The sequence below is a fragment of the Monodelphis domestica genome, chromosome 2 (genome assembly GCF_027887165.1).
Source record: "Monodelphis domestica isolate mMonDom1 chromosome 2, mMonDom1.pri, whole genome shotgun sequence".
Lineage (NCBI taxonomy): Eukaryota > Metazoa > Chordata > Mammalia > Didelphimorphia > Didelphidae > Monodelphis > Monodelphis domestica.
In genome coordinates, this window is record NC_077228.1 from 167495384 (window position 1) to 167511048 (window position 15665).

Genomic DNA, 15665 nt, shown 5'->3' on the forward strand with positions numbered 1-15665 from the left:
TGATATTAGGGGAACTAAGGAAATAATTTTCCCATTTAAGTTCACAGGCCCCCTGAAATCTATCCATAGACCCCAAGGAGTCCATGAACCCCAATTTAGGAACCCTGACTAGAGAGAAAAGAGGATATGCTTCCTGTCCTGTAGAATTCTCAGCCTGATGGGACCAAAGTCATACAACCAAAGCAACAAATGTTTTTAAACATTTAATAGTCTCTGAGGATAAAGAAAAAATTATCATCTCTGCATTTTTGCTAGAGGATACAATATGTAAATAGTAAGTCAATACAATATAACTCAAGGAGAGAAATAGCTTTAATAACTTTAGGTCTCATTTAACTTTTCCTGGAGAAGGAGTTACCTGAGCAGGACCTGAAGGAAGCTAAGTATTTAGGGAGATTGAGGTGAGGTAGCCTTCCCTAATCCCTCTTAAATCCAGCGCTTTCCCTATTTTAACCATTTCCTATTTATCTTGTATTGAAGTGCCCAGTTAATCAATCCCAAGGATGAAACAAGACTAACAATGTAACACACAGGAGGGAGTTTATTAAACAAAATGCAGTTTGGGTTCAACACTCTAAAAATGGCTGGAGCCCTGAGTCTGGGGCTTGCAGGCTTTTTATATACTTTTGTGGTAGAGAAGTGCACAGGAATTCCTGGAGTGGGGGGAGTGAACAGGAACTCCTGGGGTTAGGGGGCCAGGGAGGGGAAAGAAGGGGTTTGGGAGCTGACTCTTCAGTATATGGCTTGCTTTTTTATATTTTTATTTGTAAGTTATATTCCCCATTATAGCATAAGCTCCTTTAGCACAAGGACTATCTTTTGCATCTTTTTGTATCTCTCGAAAGTGCTTAGCATGTTAATTACCACATGGTATGCACTTAACAAATGTTTATTGAATTGAATTGAGGAGTATCTACTAGAGATGGAAAATTATCTACATACTAAGAAAAATGGAACACTGAATTTAGGGGAAAGGAGGAAAGCTTAGCTAGGACACAGAGGGCATGAAGGATAGTAATTAATGTGAAATGTCAGTAAAAGGAGCAGCTAGGTGATACAGTAGTCTTCAATTTGCAAAGACCAATCACGAATTCAAATCTAGCCTCAGACACTTGTCTAACCCTGGTCAAAGCATTTTTATCTTCTTTGACTCCGTTTCTTTATCTGTAAAATGAACTGGAAAAGGAAATGGCAAATAATTCCAGTATCTTTGCCAAGAAAACCCACGAAGAGCCTAACTACTAAAATGACTGAACAACAGCAAAAAGTCTCTAAAAGTATAAAAACATCCATACTTTTTTTTCTAACATCTAAGCTGCAGCGTAAGGGAAAAAAAACAACTAAACAAATAATCAAGAAGGCAAGCCCCTAAATTGGCAAAGAATTTCATTTTTCTCCTTAGTATTGTCCAAATGCATAAACATAGTAGATGCTTAAATATATTTCTTGAATGTAACTGAAAATCCTGAAAACTGAAGACATGAATATTGAAAAAAAGAAATTATTATCAGGAACAAGTCACTAGCTATGTCATTCAAGTACTAATTCTAGTTCTAACCATAATTGAACATCACTTCTCCATTTCCTCTTCTGTTAAATAGGGTTGGGGAGGGGTGGTGATGGAACAAATGATCTCTCATGTCTTAGTTTTGGCTCCAACATAAAATGAAATTAATACCCCTTTGCACCCCCGATTGCTTAGTGGGATGACTCTAGAAGCAAAATTTGATCAGAAAAGAGAATCCATGGTGGAGCTTCTCTGGAAGTTTGGGTAATTTTGATTAAATTCATTTTAACAAAGACTTGGACTTTGTTTTGAAGAAATACCCTTTTGAGAATAAGGCCAAGCTTTCTTTGATCTTAATTTGCTTTCTCCCAAAGTGGGTGGGGAGATAAGATATAATATAGGTCTGGCTGAAGAAATCATGAAATAGAGAGGTAGAGGCATTAGGAGAGAGAGAGGAAGGGATAAACTTTCCATCCTTTTCTAACTAATCTCTCAAGGTGGAATTGGCTAGAAACAAAGAAAAAATCAAATCTGGTAGGAACAACTAAAGATATGAAAAGTTGGATGTATCTAAGGAAACAGGAAATATAAATCAATTTCTAAAATTTTCATTATGTCATTTATTCACTTTTTAATTTTTTTTCTTCCTATGTTATGATATGGTAGCATCTTAAGGAAAGTTTTAGGGAAAGTTCTTTGGATGTCTTTGATTGCTAAATTATTCTTAGGGCAAAGCCAAAGTGTTCTTGAGTTCCCTTCCAAGTCTAGAATTCTTGACTATGATTTTCTATATTCTGTTGATTTTGTTTATAGGATTTTGCCAAGTTTTGCATAGAATTTCTTGATCTCTTCATCTGTTGAAACAGATTTTGAGATTTAAGCTTACAAAAAAAAAATTAGTGAAGCATAGTAGAAAGAGACTTAAGAGTCATGGGGACCTAGCTTCAATTCTTGCCTCAGTGACTTACTTTCTATTTGACCCTAGTAAATTGTTCAAAATCCCTGTGCCTAAGTATCCTCATCTGTAAAATTAGGGAATCTACTCAGTAGTCTCTAAGGTCCTTCAGTACCCTGGTCTCATGACGATGATCTTTATAGATTTGGTTAGGTTTGATTTTTTATAAATTTTTAACAGAAACAAATACAAGATGACCAAACTTTTCATGCAATTGTGTTCCCCATTGTCTCTGGACACATATTAAAATTACAACACCTCCTTTATTTGCCTCTGAGCTCCAACCAATCTCAGATTTGAAGTAAAGAGAAATATCTTTCACCACAGATGGAGAAGGAGATAAATGACAACAAGTAGGAAAGGGTTCTGGGTCTTGGATTGGGGCATAGATACCAGCCACTCTCCCTTGAGGTGCTGCCCACTGCTGCCTTGGGAGGCCCACACTGACACTAATCCTAATAGCATCTATTCTCCTCCTCCTCCTCCCCTTAGTAGAAAAAAAATTGTTTAAAGCTTTCTCTTTGTAGTGCTGTTGCCCTTCATCTGAACTCCTCTACACTGCATACAAAATTCACTAAGTTCTACAAATTCACAGGAGACAGATGAGAGAGAAAGAGAGAGAGGCATACACAATGGCATATGGAACTTCCTTGCATACCGGGTACCTAATTACATTAATGTGTTTATACATATAAATAATACATATATATATACATAAAGAGATACAACAGAATATAGAAGCTAATTGAAGAACAGGACGTGCAAAAACATAATATTTGGAAATTGTGTGGCTTTAACAATATATGAAAAAGAACAAGTATGTTATCCATCACTCAAAAATACAACTCATTGATAACTTCTTAACCAGGCTTGGGCGCCAAGAACTCTATGCATAGCCCTTCTCCCCAACTTCCTATTCTGACAGTCTTCTAATTTTAAGATAGACCACAGACCACAATAGATAGCCTTGCCAAGGAAAACCTGTAACTTATCCTTCCATCTTGTATCAATTTCCTTTAGTTTTCTTTCTTTATTGCTAGAGAATGTCAACATGTATATGATTCAGTTCCAGAATGAATATGTGCCCTCAATGACCACTGGATGAGAATCTCACATTTAGAGAACCAAGAGATAATGTGTGTAGATGGTCTAAAACCAATAACTCTGCGCCTTTCGCTACAATTCCCCCACTCTTCCATGTCTTACTACAGAAAGAGAAGGGATGGCAAAGAACTCAAAGCCATTTATTTTCTGTTTTAAAGATTGCCATGGCCAGACACTGTATCCCCAGCCTATGCCTACTATTGATGGACTCCTCCAAACTAGCTAGACTTTTCCTCAGAACTCCAAGTATGGTAGGATTTGCCATTGTGTACTCTTTTCACATTGCCTTTGGGTTCACACATTAACATAGTGCAAAGAATTAGTAGTCTGGTAACAGCACCATGGTCTAAATAACAGACACAAAAAGTGACAGAGATAAAGAGGAAGAGGGAGAGAGGAGGGGGAGGGACAGAGATATAGAGAAGAGAAAAAGAAAAAGAGAGGAGATAGGGAGAAAGGAAGGGAGGGAGAGAGGAAGGGAGAAAGAGAAAAAGGAGACAGGGAGATAGAGATAGAGAGGGTAAGAATACCAATATAATTTACAACTCCTTTTATTTGAAATTGAATTCTGTATTAATAGTTAAGTGTAAACATTTAAGAAATATGCCATATTTGAAAAAATGGGATTACATAGCAAGATTTAGAAAATATTAAAATTAAGTAGAATTAAATATCATTCTCACTAATCTTTAACTGTTCTTAACCAGTACTTAATCTGACCCTAGTTTTATCCAGGATTGAGTAGAATAATTCCTTCTATGCAGTCCTAAGTATTTATCTAATATAGTATTTTATAGTTAGATAAATAAGTAGTGATAGATAGATAGATAGATAGATAGATAGATAGATAGATAGATAGATAATAGATAATTTCAAAACCCTAAGCTTCTGCCTTAGAATCTATACTATCATTTTTCAAGGAAAAAGAGTAGTAAGGGCTAGGCATTTGAGGTTGAGTGACTTGCCCAGGATCACATAGCTAGGAAGTGTATGAGATCAGATTTGAACCCAGGTCCTCCTATCTCCAGACCTGGTTCTCTATCCACTGAGCCACCTAGCTGCTCCATATTACATGCTATATTACTATAGATGGTAACATCCCCATCCAAGGATAGCTGTGAGATTTCAGGCTGGGTTGATGAAAATTGGCTTGACTTTTATGGTCCCAGTCCCCACCAAGATACACAAAGGTTAAGACCCAATAAACCTAGTTCCTCTTCTTATGTTACATGGGGTCCTTGTCCCTATTCTTCAACAGGTAATTCATAAAATGACTTCATTTCACTGGTCAATATTTCACCAGCCCTTCTCTTACAGATGTTGAGGCACTTTCCTAATTGTGAGAGTTTGGCTCTTTGTCCAAAACTCTATATAAATTTGAGTCCTGAAGAGCTTTAGGACTTCTTCCAGAGAGAGAATGCACAGCAAAGCCATCCCCACTGTGTGCTACCCTCAGTCTAAGGTCAATGGAGGCCACACACTGAGACGGTTGCCCCTTGGCATCTGTTCTCCTTCTTCCTTGGAAGCGGCAATAATGTGTTCTTAACTGTTATCTCTGTTTTGGGTTGCTGCTCTCTCCCGGGTTGCACTGTATGTAATTAGCCATAATACCCTTGAGCAATTTATGCTCAACTTTCCAACTACCTCAGCTACTTGCAAACTGACACATCAACATAAAGGGATAGTCTGAATTTTGCTGTCTATTCTCTTTACCTTAAGTGAGAAGCTAATGTTGTTCAGTCACTTCTGTCATGTCCTACCCTTCATGACTCCATTTGGGGATTCCTTGGCAAAGATACCAGAGTGGTCTGCCATATACTTCTTTACTTGTTTTACAGATAAGGAAACTGAGGCACATAGGTTTAAATGGTTCAGGGTCACAAGCTAAGTGTCCGAGGCCCCATTTGAATTCAGAAAGATGAGTCTTCCTGACTAATGACAGCTCTCTAAACACTGTACCTACCTCAAGTCTGCCTAAGTGTGAGGAAATTAATTCAAATACTAATTCTATGATTGGTGATACTACCAATTATTTTTACCAATATTATCAAATATTAATGATACTACCAATGGGATCTTGGAGTGGTCATAATGTTTTGTTATTAATATTTATTATTAGTATCATTACCTTGTTAATATATGTATATATTATAATTATATAATATAATATATTGTTAACATTTAAGGTTATTAATATCTTCTGTTTTTACATCACTTAAATTCCTCCTAGTAATCTCCCTCTACCTCTCTCAAAGCATCATCCCATATAATAAAAAATATTTTCTTTTTTGTTTTTCAGGTAACAAGCATTTGTTTTCATTTTGTTTTCCTTCCTACTCCCTCCATGCCCATTGGGCAAATTTAAAACAAACAAACAAATCCTTTGATGCATATCTACATAGGCCTGCAAATTCTATTGCCACATTAACCATGTCTAAAAATATATTTCTCTTTCTGCATCTTAATTTCATTACTTTTCTGTCAGAAAAATCAGTGCTATATTTCACCATAATTATTTTGGACTCCTGGTTTATCAGTGCATTGTTGAGAGTCCTAAAGTCTTTCAAGGCTGCTTTCTACATGATGTTGTCATTATATAAACTGTTCTAGTTCTGCTCACTTGGTTCTGTATCAGTTCATAGAGTTTCCCCTTGAAACCCCATTCCATAATTACTTGTGGCACAATAATATCCTATTACATACATATCCCCCAATTTTTTAACCATTCCCCAATACGTAGACACCCCCTTAGTCTCCAATCTTTGGGTCCTATTAAAAGAGCTACTATAAATATTTGTATTTTTTTAACCTTTCTCTTTAGTTTTATTGTGGAATTGTCAGTTTAGCCATGCAGGAAACCACAATTGTTGCTCAAAAGAAGGAAGGAAGGAAAGAAGGAGATTTATTATGCATGTGCATGCAGACTCAGCCAGGATCATTCCTCCAAGGGCTGGGCCCTGAGGCCAGGAGCTCTTGCTATTTTATACACCATCAGTGGGGGAGGGTTTCCATAGGTTACATGACCCATACACAATCAGGGGTTTCTATTGGTTATGAATACAAACATGACAGGCAAGTGTAGGGGCATCGGAACATGCCAAGGACAAACACTGAGGAGTCGAGCAGATTTGTATAGTCATGGACTTGTCAGGTCATAGCATGGGGAGTAACAAGGTCCTAAGAAGTGGAACCACTTTGCTTTGTTCTGGAGTTCCAACAGGTGTAGGGGAAGGAGGGGCTATCGGTAGCAAACTTCTAGGTGTGGCAGCCTTGCAATGCCAGTCCTTGGAGCATAAAAGGGTTCCTAAAGGGGAGGATCTGAGGTATATATATATATATATATATATATATATATATTTTTTTTTTTTTTACTTTCTGTAATACTTCCAAATTGCTCTGCAGAATAGCTGGTATGGATATGGGAAAAAGAAGCTTAAGCTAGGAACATGAAATTTACCTCAATTTTCTTTTCTTTTTACTTCATTAGACAAGCTTCTTAGAGGAGCCCACCATCTTGTCAGAACCTATTGCTCACATTAGGCAAATCCTAAGACTCTTGTGTTAAATAGTGTTGAATTCCTGGGATTCTAGGGCTCTCACACCTATGGGAGAAAGATAGTGGAAAGAAAAGTGTCACAGAATGTGACCCATAGAGAGAGCAAGAGTAAGTTTCCCTCTAACTCAAGGTAGAAGTATTGTCCTAGGTCTAAAAAGAAATGGACACTGGGCAAAAAGGTGAAGGAAGAAAGAGACTAAAAAAAAAAGGAAAGGGGTAGAAAGAAAAGTGGATATAATGGAGTGAATGGAAATGGTGGACTCGCCTATGTTGCTTCTGCTCCCAGATAACTCCGAATGCTACTAAACAAACCATCACCACTACAATCCAAACTGAGAAGCAGTGAGCCAAGGTCCAGGTTAGCTCTTGGCTAGATAGGAGAGATATGAGCATATGAGGATCCTGTAGTGCAGTCTTTCCTCTATCTATCCCTCCTGAGCCTGGGATTCCTTATCCCCTTCCCTCTTGAGTCTGAGAGCCCCATCCCCTTCTCTACTGGAACAAAGATCCTCCCTTCCTATCCCTCCTATGTCCAAGCTTCCACATTCTCTTCCCTCTTGAATCTAGGATTCTCCATCCTCTTCCCTGACCATCTTGTAACTATCCCTTTGCCCCCTCCCCTTAGACTCCAGCACTACTTTCTTTCCATTCCCAATCTGGGTCTCGGTTATTTCTCACCCCAGTGCTGGATGAGGTCTTTGCTACCAAGACTACTGTGTTTTACCCTGCAAGCAAGATCACCTGCTTTTTCAGCTTCCATAATGAGGGAAACATTAAGCCACCATGTGCTATGTGAATTCAGCACGAGGTCATTTGTCTGAGTTCCTGATTGTTCCTGTCCATTTTTTATCCGTGTCACCTGTATGGACTTTGGGTAGAATCCTGAGACTGACAAAGCAATATCAGCTACCCTGGTACAAAAGTAGGTCTATTTGACAATGAGACTTGTGGTCTAACAATAGAACATGGAGAGGAGAGATCCATGGTAGGGATTCGTAAAATCAACAGATGAGAGCATTTAGAATTAGAATTGAAAATTGATCTGGTCCAATCATAATTTTCATAGATTCAGAAACCGAGGCTCAGAGAGCTAAAGGAGCTTATCAAGATCACATAGAAATTAAGGAGCCAAGAGAGATGATATGAACCTAGCATCCTCAAATTTTAAATTATTTCCACCATGCCAAGACACTGACTACAAGTGGCAAAATCCCACAACAGTTCTTTGCTTCAAACTTCTTTCTTCATTGGCCCAGATTATTCTTTCCCCCCACCAACTACCCTTTTGTTTTTCCTCTGCTGCATAAAAATCATGGGGATTTGGGAAAACTGGAAAGCAGGATGGCAGAAATTGGGTTTATATCAAGATCTTATGCCACATACCTCAATAAACATAAAATGGATGTGGCTTGAATATTTCTTAGATAATTTTAATATCTTTTTATGTTAGCTACATTTCTCCTTGTAATCTTCTCTCTATACTTCTTCCAGAGGGCTACTCCTAATAATATTTTTCAAGAGGATTAAAAGAAAAAAAACAACAAAATTAATCAATACATCAAAAAATGGCAGTATGCAATAAAGAGGCAGGTCTGGAGTCCGAAGGATGTGGGTTCAGCTGTGATTTTGGTTCCTAGCTATGTGGTCCCAGTTGTCTATCCCTTACCAGATCTTCTGCCTTAGAAACTGATACTCTGTTTCTGATTCTAAGACCTAGGGAAGAGTTTAATTTAAAAAAGAAAAAAATTACTCTTCTTTGATTTTAAGCTTGTTCTTGGATTTCACAACATTTAGTTTGTTTTCTGATTGTCCTTTTATTTACAATTTTAGTAATTATTTATGTTGTCTTCCTGGCTCTGCTAACTTTATTATATATCATGTTGTTTCTTACAGCACAACAATGTCTATTATGTTTTTATCTTTGATTTGTTTGGATATTCCCCAATTGACTCTGGGAGCTACTTTGTTTCCAGTTCTTTGATACTCTCCAAAAAAAATACTGCTATATAATATTTTTATGTGTATGGAAACATTCTTTGTGTCAATGACCTTCTTAAAATATATGTCTAGCAGAGTCAGAGTCACTTTATTTACATAATTCCAAATTGCTTTCCATATTGGTTGGACCAGTTCTCAATTCCATAAACAATGAATTAGTGTGAGCATCTTTCCATAACGCCTCCATCACTGACTCTTTTCATTTTTGTCATGTTTTGTCATTCCAGTTTAATGAGTATAAACTGAAGGTGAAATGTAAGGTGAAGCTTTAAGATTTTATTTGCATTTATAATGTTCTATTATTTGTAATTTGGGGAAACACTAAATATAATTGTTAATAGTTTGCAATTATTCTTTTGAAAACTTGTCAACTTTGACAACTTTTGTTTGGGGGAGTTACTTTTGTTCTTACATATTTCTATTAGTGGTCTAAATATCTTGCATATCAAATCTGTTATCAGAGATATATAACACACATGAAAAAATTTTTCCTTAGTCAACTGATTTCTTGCTTATCCTAAGAAATTAATTTAATTCATATAAAAACTTTTCCATTTCAAATAATCAAAATTATCTATTTTATCACTTAGAATTGCCACTATCCCTTGTTTAATTCTATAAAGAATCTTCTACCCAGAGAAATGAAATGTATATGGTCTTGATTTACTGTAGAATACAATAGGGGATAAGACTGAAATTAAATTTATTTCTAGCTATTATCTAGTATTCCCAGAAATTATTAAATACAGAGCACTTTCTTTGTAATTTTTGTTTTGGAGTTTTATTGAATGTTGGGTTTCTGAGCTCAATAATTTCTGATTCTTCCTTTGTCTAGTCAGTGCCAAAATTTACTTTTTAAAATGTTGGGGGGGGGGTTGCAAGTTTCAAATAGTTTTGATGACTGTTATTTTGTAATAGTTAAAGGTCTAAAATTGCAATTCCTCCTTTTATTCCTTGTCTTTTTTATTATATCTTTTGATGTTCTAGACTTTTTCTCCAAGTAAATTGTGTTATTATCTTTGTCTAGTTACTATTTGTGTTTGTAATAAGAATATCTTTGATAGTTTGATTGGTATAGCAATAAGTCTATAAATTAACTTTGGTAGTAATGTCATATTTGTAAATGGGTATGGCTCAGCCATGAGTCCTGAATATTGTCAGACATATAAGTATTCCTTTGCATTTTGTACCTGAAATGATACAGGTAGCAAATGTGCTTTCAGAGATTGATTTTTAAATATTATATACATTTTGTAGTTATTTTGAATGAGGGTTTCTTTTCTATTGCTGTCTCCCATATTTTGTTATAATATAGAAATACTATTGATTTTCTGAGTTTAATTTGACAGCCTTCAACTTTGCTGAAAGTATTAATTGTTTCCATTAGTTTCTTTGTTAAATCTTTGGGGTTTTTTAAGTAAATTATTATTTTATTAGCAAATAGGGATAGGTTTTCTTCTTCCCTGCCTATCTTTATGTATTTAATTTGTTTATCTTTTCTTATTACTACTCCTTCTACTTCAATAATAGCAGGAAAAGGAAGCAACCTTTTCTATTTTTGTGCTCATTTTTGAGGTTATTTGCTGCCTTTATAATTCATTAAATACATTTTCTATTATGTTCATAAATGTTTTTAAGGATATACTTTTCCCTCTGGTGATGGTTTTAGCCATATCCCAGATATTTTGTCATCATTATCATTATTTTTCACATAAATGTTGATTTTTTTCTGTATGATTAAGTTTCTCTTTATGTCTGTGTTTTCTGTTTGTACCAATTGGATTTATTATAACTTTAATTATGCAGCAGCCCCTAAAGGATACATTTAATATTTATTCCTTTTTACAGTTACTTAAAATTTCTTTGTGCCTTAATGTGCCCATTTTTTCCATTAAAGGTTATCACAAAAATTAGAGTAGAATCATACCAAGTACCTTTCACAGCCATGGGTAGTGAGGAAACTGATGGGATTGGGACAAGAAGAAGTTAGTTGTGGGAAATGAGTCTGAAATCACTCTGGCTGTTTTGTGACTCAACTTTGGAACAAGTTTAGTTTCTCTTCTATTATGGGTCTAGTCCAAAGTTGGCCTTATAAGAAAACTTTATTCAATTGTGGGCATTGGAAGAAAGCCCTATTGCATGGTTTGAACTTAGTCTTATAATGCTAAGAAGATGGACCACCACCTCTACCTGTTACTTAAAGACCTTTAACTAAGAACCGAGGTTATACTGATCAGAAATTGAGTCATATCCAAAGACTGATGAAAGGAGTTTTCTCACAGTTATACATCTCAAGTGGCCTTTGTGTCTTAGCTGAAAACTGATCCCATGATGATTTGGGGGGGTGAATAATAGTAATATATAAATGATAAACTATATAATATAATAAATATAAATAATAATAAAATAAAAATAATAAAACTTCTTTTTCTGAATTCACAGAATTATATTTGTTCGCTCTCCTCCCAAATTGGAATATCTCATGTATATAGCTTGTCTGTCCATTTTTGCTTGCTTGCTATCTTCCCCATTAGATAGTATGCTCCTTGAGGTTGGGAATCATCTTTTGCTCTTTTTGTATCCCCAGCATGCACTTAGCATAGCAATTGGCATGTAGTAAGTGCTTAGTAAGTGCCTGTCGACTGATTGATTAATGTATATACATATTGTCTCCCACTAGTATATGCAAATTCCTTGAGAGCTTCCATCTTAGAATCAATATTGAGTATCAGTTCCAAGGCAGAAAAATGGTAAGGACCAGGCAATGGAAGTTAAGTGACTTGCCCAGGGTCACACAGCCAAGAAGTGTCTGAGGACAAATTTGAACCCGGGACCTCCTCTCTCTAGGCCTGGCTCTTAATCCTAAACCACTTAGCCACCCCCATCCTTCTGTTTCAAAGAAGACCAATGACATCACACTTTGATGACTTGTATAATAACTGAATTTAAGTGAGACAGAGTTCCTGTGTCCACCACCTTCATAGCCAGTGGAAGAAATTGTTCTCATTGGAGGAAGTCTTCACATTTGTGGGGTAGACATCCTCCCAACTCACTGAGAGGACTGAAGCCTGTCAGTCACCCTCCACCTGGTTTAGCCCATCCTGCTGCATGTTACAGCTTCTTAGAGGTGGGAATAATAAAGGGGAGAGAAATAAGTGAGAAAAGGAAGTAGAGACAAAAGATGTATAAAGCAGTTTTCAAAATGCCAAGAAAGTTTCAAAAATATTCACAGCCTATGACCCTGAGATCCTTCTGCTAGGGGTCTACTTCAATGAGATAAAAACAAAGACTACAGTCCCCCAAATATTTATAACAGCACCTTTCTGTAGTAGTAAAGAAATGGCTACAGCACAGAGAGTCAACAATTGGAAAGTGGCTAAATGTAATGTTATATTATAAGAAACATCAAGGAAGTATGAGGAGACATTTAAGAACTGATGAAATAAGCAGAGCCATAAAAACAATGTGTACAATGATGATAATGATGAAGAAAAAAATAGCCACCAAACAATTAAAACAATGCTGAGGAATGAAAGTGGCCGAGCTATGAGAATGCACTTCCCCAACTTCTCTGCAGAAATTATTTACAGACTATTACAGACTATTCTGGACAAGGACAAAAAAGGAACAATATTAAGAAATGATGTAATTTTAAAAAATATGTCAAGAATATTAAAATAATTTAAAAGGTAATCCTGGCCCAGAAAAAAATGATGATGGGGATTTGGGGGCAGGGCAGCAATAGGAAGAGGACTGAATCCCAGAGTCTTGATGATTGTGTTATTTAGAGTCCAAAGGAGGATAATGGCTCCTAGGACTGCCCTTGCAACTCAGTGTCTTTCCATCCTTTGTCTAGAAGTCCATCACGGAGTTGGGGAAGGGTGTAAAGGAGATGTCTCTGAACTATGATCTGAACACTCTGGTCTGGGTTAAGTATGCTGGAGATATGCTGGGCTATACTTTCAGCTCCTGGAAGAGGCTTCCATGAATCTCCTTGAAAACTCCAGAAGCCTTTTCCTTGAAATGCTACCTGAAAGAAGTCTCGAGGGGATGCTGGGGCATAGCCTGCTTTTATCTGGATCACCAGGGGGTGAAAGAAGAGAAGAAAGAGGAAGACGTTTAGTAAGGGAGAATGGAAGGATTTAGATGGTGTGGGTTATGGAGGGGATGGTGATGAGAGTGGGAAATCATTCTAATTTCTCCCTGTGCTCACAAGTTTTAATGGGGAGGAACCCTTAAAGATCATATTCAAGTGCCTCAGATGAGGGAATATGAGACTAGAAAGGTCAAACTGATCATACATGCAGTAACCATCAGAGGTAGGATTTGAACATAGTTTTTGATTTCTGTAATATCTTATCTTCTTCTTTAGAGAACATACAGAAAGCAGGTCGGTCTGGAGAGTTGGTAAGTCCCCTTTTCCTCTGCAAGTACAATTGAAATGCGGGTAAAACAGAGGGTGGAGAACAACGGGATCACCCACAGGGAGAGTGAAGATCAGGTGAAAGACGGCTGTCTCAGGAGGAATCTAGAAGTTTTTAGAGTCAAGGAAGAAAACCTGTGGCTGTGCTTGGAGTGGCAATAAGGATTCAGAGATGAGATAAAGTCCTATTTGGGAGAGGAAAGGGCTTTGGGGCTCAATGGGGAGAAATCAGGAGAAGTGAGAGTCTTGGGGCCCCCAAACCCCTCCTACCCCGCTTCAACAAACTTCTGAGATGAAAACAGCAGCTGTGGGAATCCCAGACCCCAACTATTTACAGTTCTGCCTCAAGTCCTTCACAATGTCTTCTACTTCCCCTGTAAAACCAACTACATAGACCTGTAAGTTTGTCTGCAGCTCTTCCCGGTCCTCAGCACTGAAGCCAGTCTGGGCCCAGGGCCATAGGAAGTCAATAGTGTCGGTCCTCTGGTTGCACTTGTGGGTCTCCAGGTCCTCCAACCAGCATGAGACCATGCTCTGAATCCAGCTGAAAGGAAAGTCGAGGTCTGTTGGTATGGGAAAGTGAGGGGCTCCCTGAAATTTATGGGAAAAGAGAGAAGAAAAGGGGTAAGTGGAGGAGAAAAAGAAAAGAGGGAAAAAATAAACAATTACTACCCATCTCCTTCCCCGCTCCTCTCTAAAGGGGAAACTGAGTCTGGGAAAGGGTACACTGCCTTGAAATCTCCCTGTGTTGTGGTCAAGTTGGGAGAAGGTGCACCCCTGGTCAGGGAAGGGAATAGCCAATGCACTGTATATCTCTTCCCTATTTGGCCAGGTCCCCTCTTTTTTTCTGCACAAGGACACCTCATTGCCCCCGATCAGTTCTTTCTTACCCATCTCTGAGAGAGCAGTGGGAGAAAGACTAGGCAGGGTGGCAGCATGAGGCCAGCAAGTACTCCGCTTTCCCGCAGGGAGCTTTGTTCAGCTCTGATGCTGAGAGCTTAGGCAACACTCCCTGCCCTCATCCTCTCATCTAGCACCATCCTGTGGCCTGGCCTAACGACATCCAACTTTAGCAGATTCTGGGCTGCTTTTCTTTGTCACTAAGTGTTCTGGGGAAGAAGAAGGGGGCTAGGGAGGGGAGAGAAGAAATGATGGAGAGGAAAGAAGCAGTCTTTTTTTTTCCTTCCAGGAGTAAAGAAATATCCAGAAAAAATACTTAAATAAAATGTATTGGGGGGAGGGGGATTAAAATAAAGCCCTAGTCAGCCAACTCATTTCCAGCTATGGGTCTCAAGTCCCTCGCATGGGCCAGCACCTCTGGCTCTGTTGTGGGAAAAGCTCACACAAGTTCAATGCAGGGTTTTGCCCAAGAATGGAAGGTTCAAACTTTTTTCAATTCATAAGAAAATAATTTTATTTGAAGAAGAGGTTTTTAAGATATTGTAATGGACTAATAGCTGATGAAATAGCAGGGGACTAACCAGATGGTCTTGGGGCTGATGGAACAGTCTCTGAAGTGGTAGAGTAGCAGCCCTGTGTGCTGTTCAAGGTGTGCATATTTATTGTATTTGTCAGCATAGGGTGGGTTTCTGCTACCCTTCTGGAATACCTTCATCAAAGGTGGGAACAGAACTAAAGTAAATACAGAACAATGCAGGCGATTAATAATACAGCCTAACAATTCAGAACTAGGTACAGAACAGCACAAAACCATTAGGAGTGATTAATAATACAGGATGGTTAACTGATTAATAATACAGATTTTGCAGTTTTTGCTTAGCCAGTGCTAATTGGTGAAAAATAAAAGATTTCAGAACATGCGAGTCCTGCTTCTTTCATTGCTCATTGCCTACCTCCAGGTTGTGCTCTGTCCTCTAATTGCTTTTCCTTAAAGCCTGCCACCCCCTCCTCCTCCTCCTCCTCCTTCTTTTCCTGTTCTACCTCTTCCTCTCCCCCCCCCCCCCCGCATTTCTCATTTTCTGCCTCGCTACAGAGAATTCTTTCTGAGGAGTAACCACTTTAACAATTGTTTATTAAGATGATGATGTAATAAAAAGAGTCCTAGGCTTAGAGTGGGTAGGCAGACATCAAGCTTTTGACTTTGCTTTTTATGACTTAGTAA

The 15665-nt window shown here is 37.8% G+C and overlaps 1 pseudogene; it reads right to left on the bottom strand.

Moving 5' to 3' along the window:
• Positions 1-1609: 1609 nt before the first annotated feature.
• On the bottom strand, positions 1610-15403 carry LOC130456903 (T-cell surface glycoprotein CD1c3-like; annotated as a pseudogene).
• Between the last annotated feature and the right edge of the window lie 262 nt (positions 15404-15665).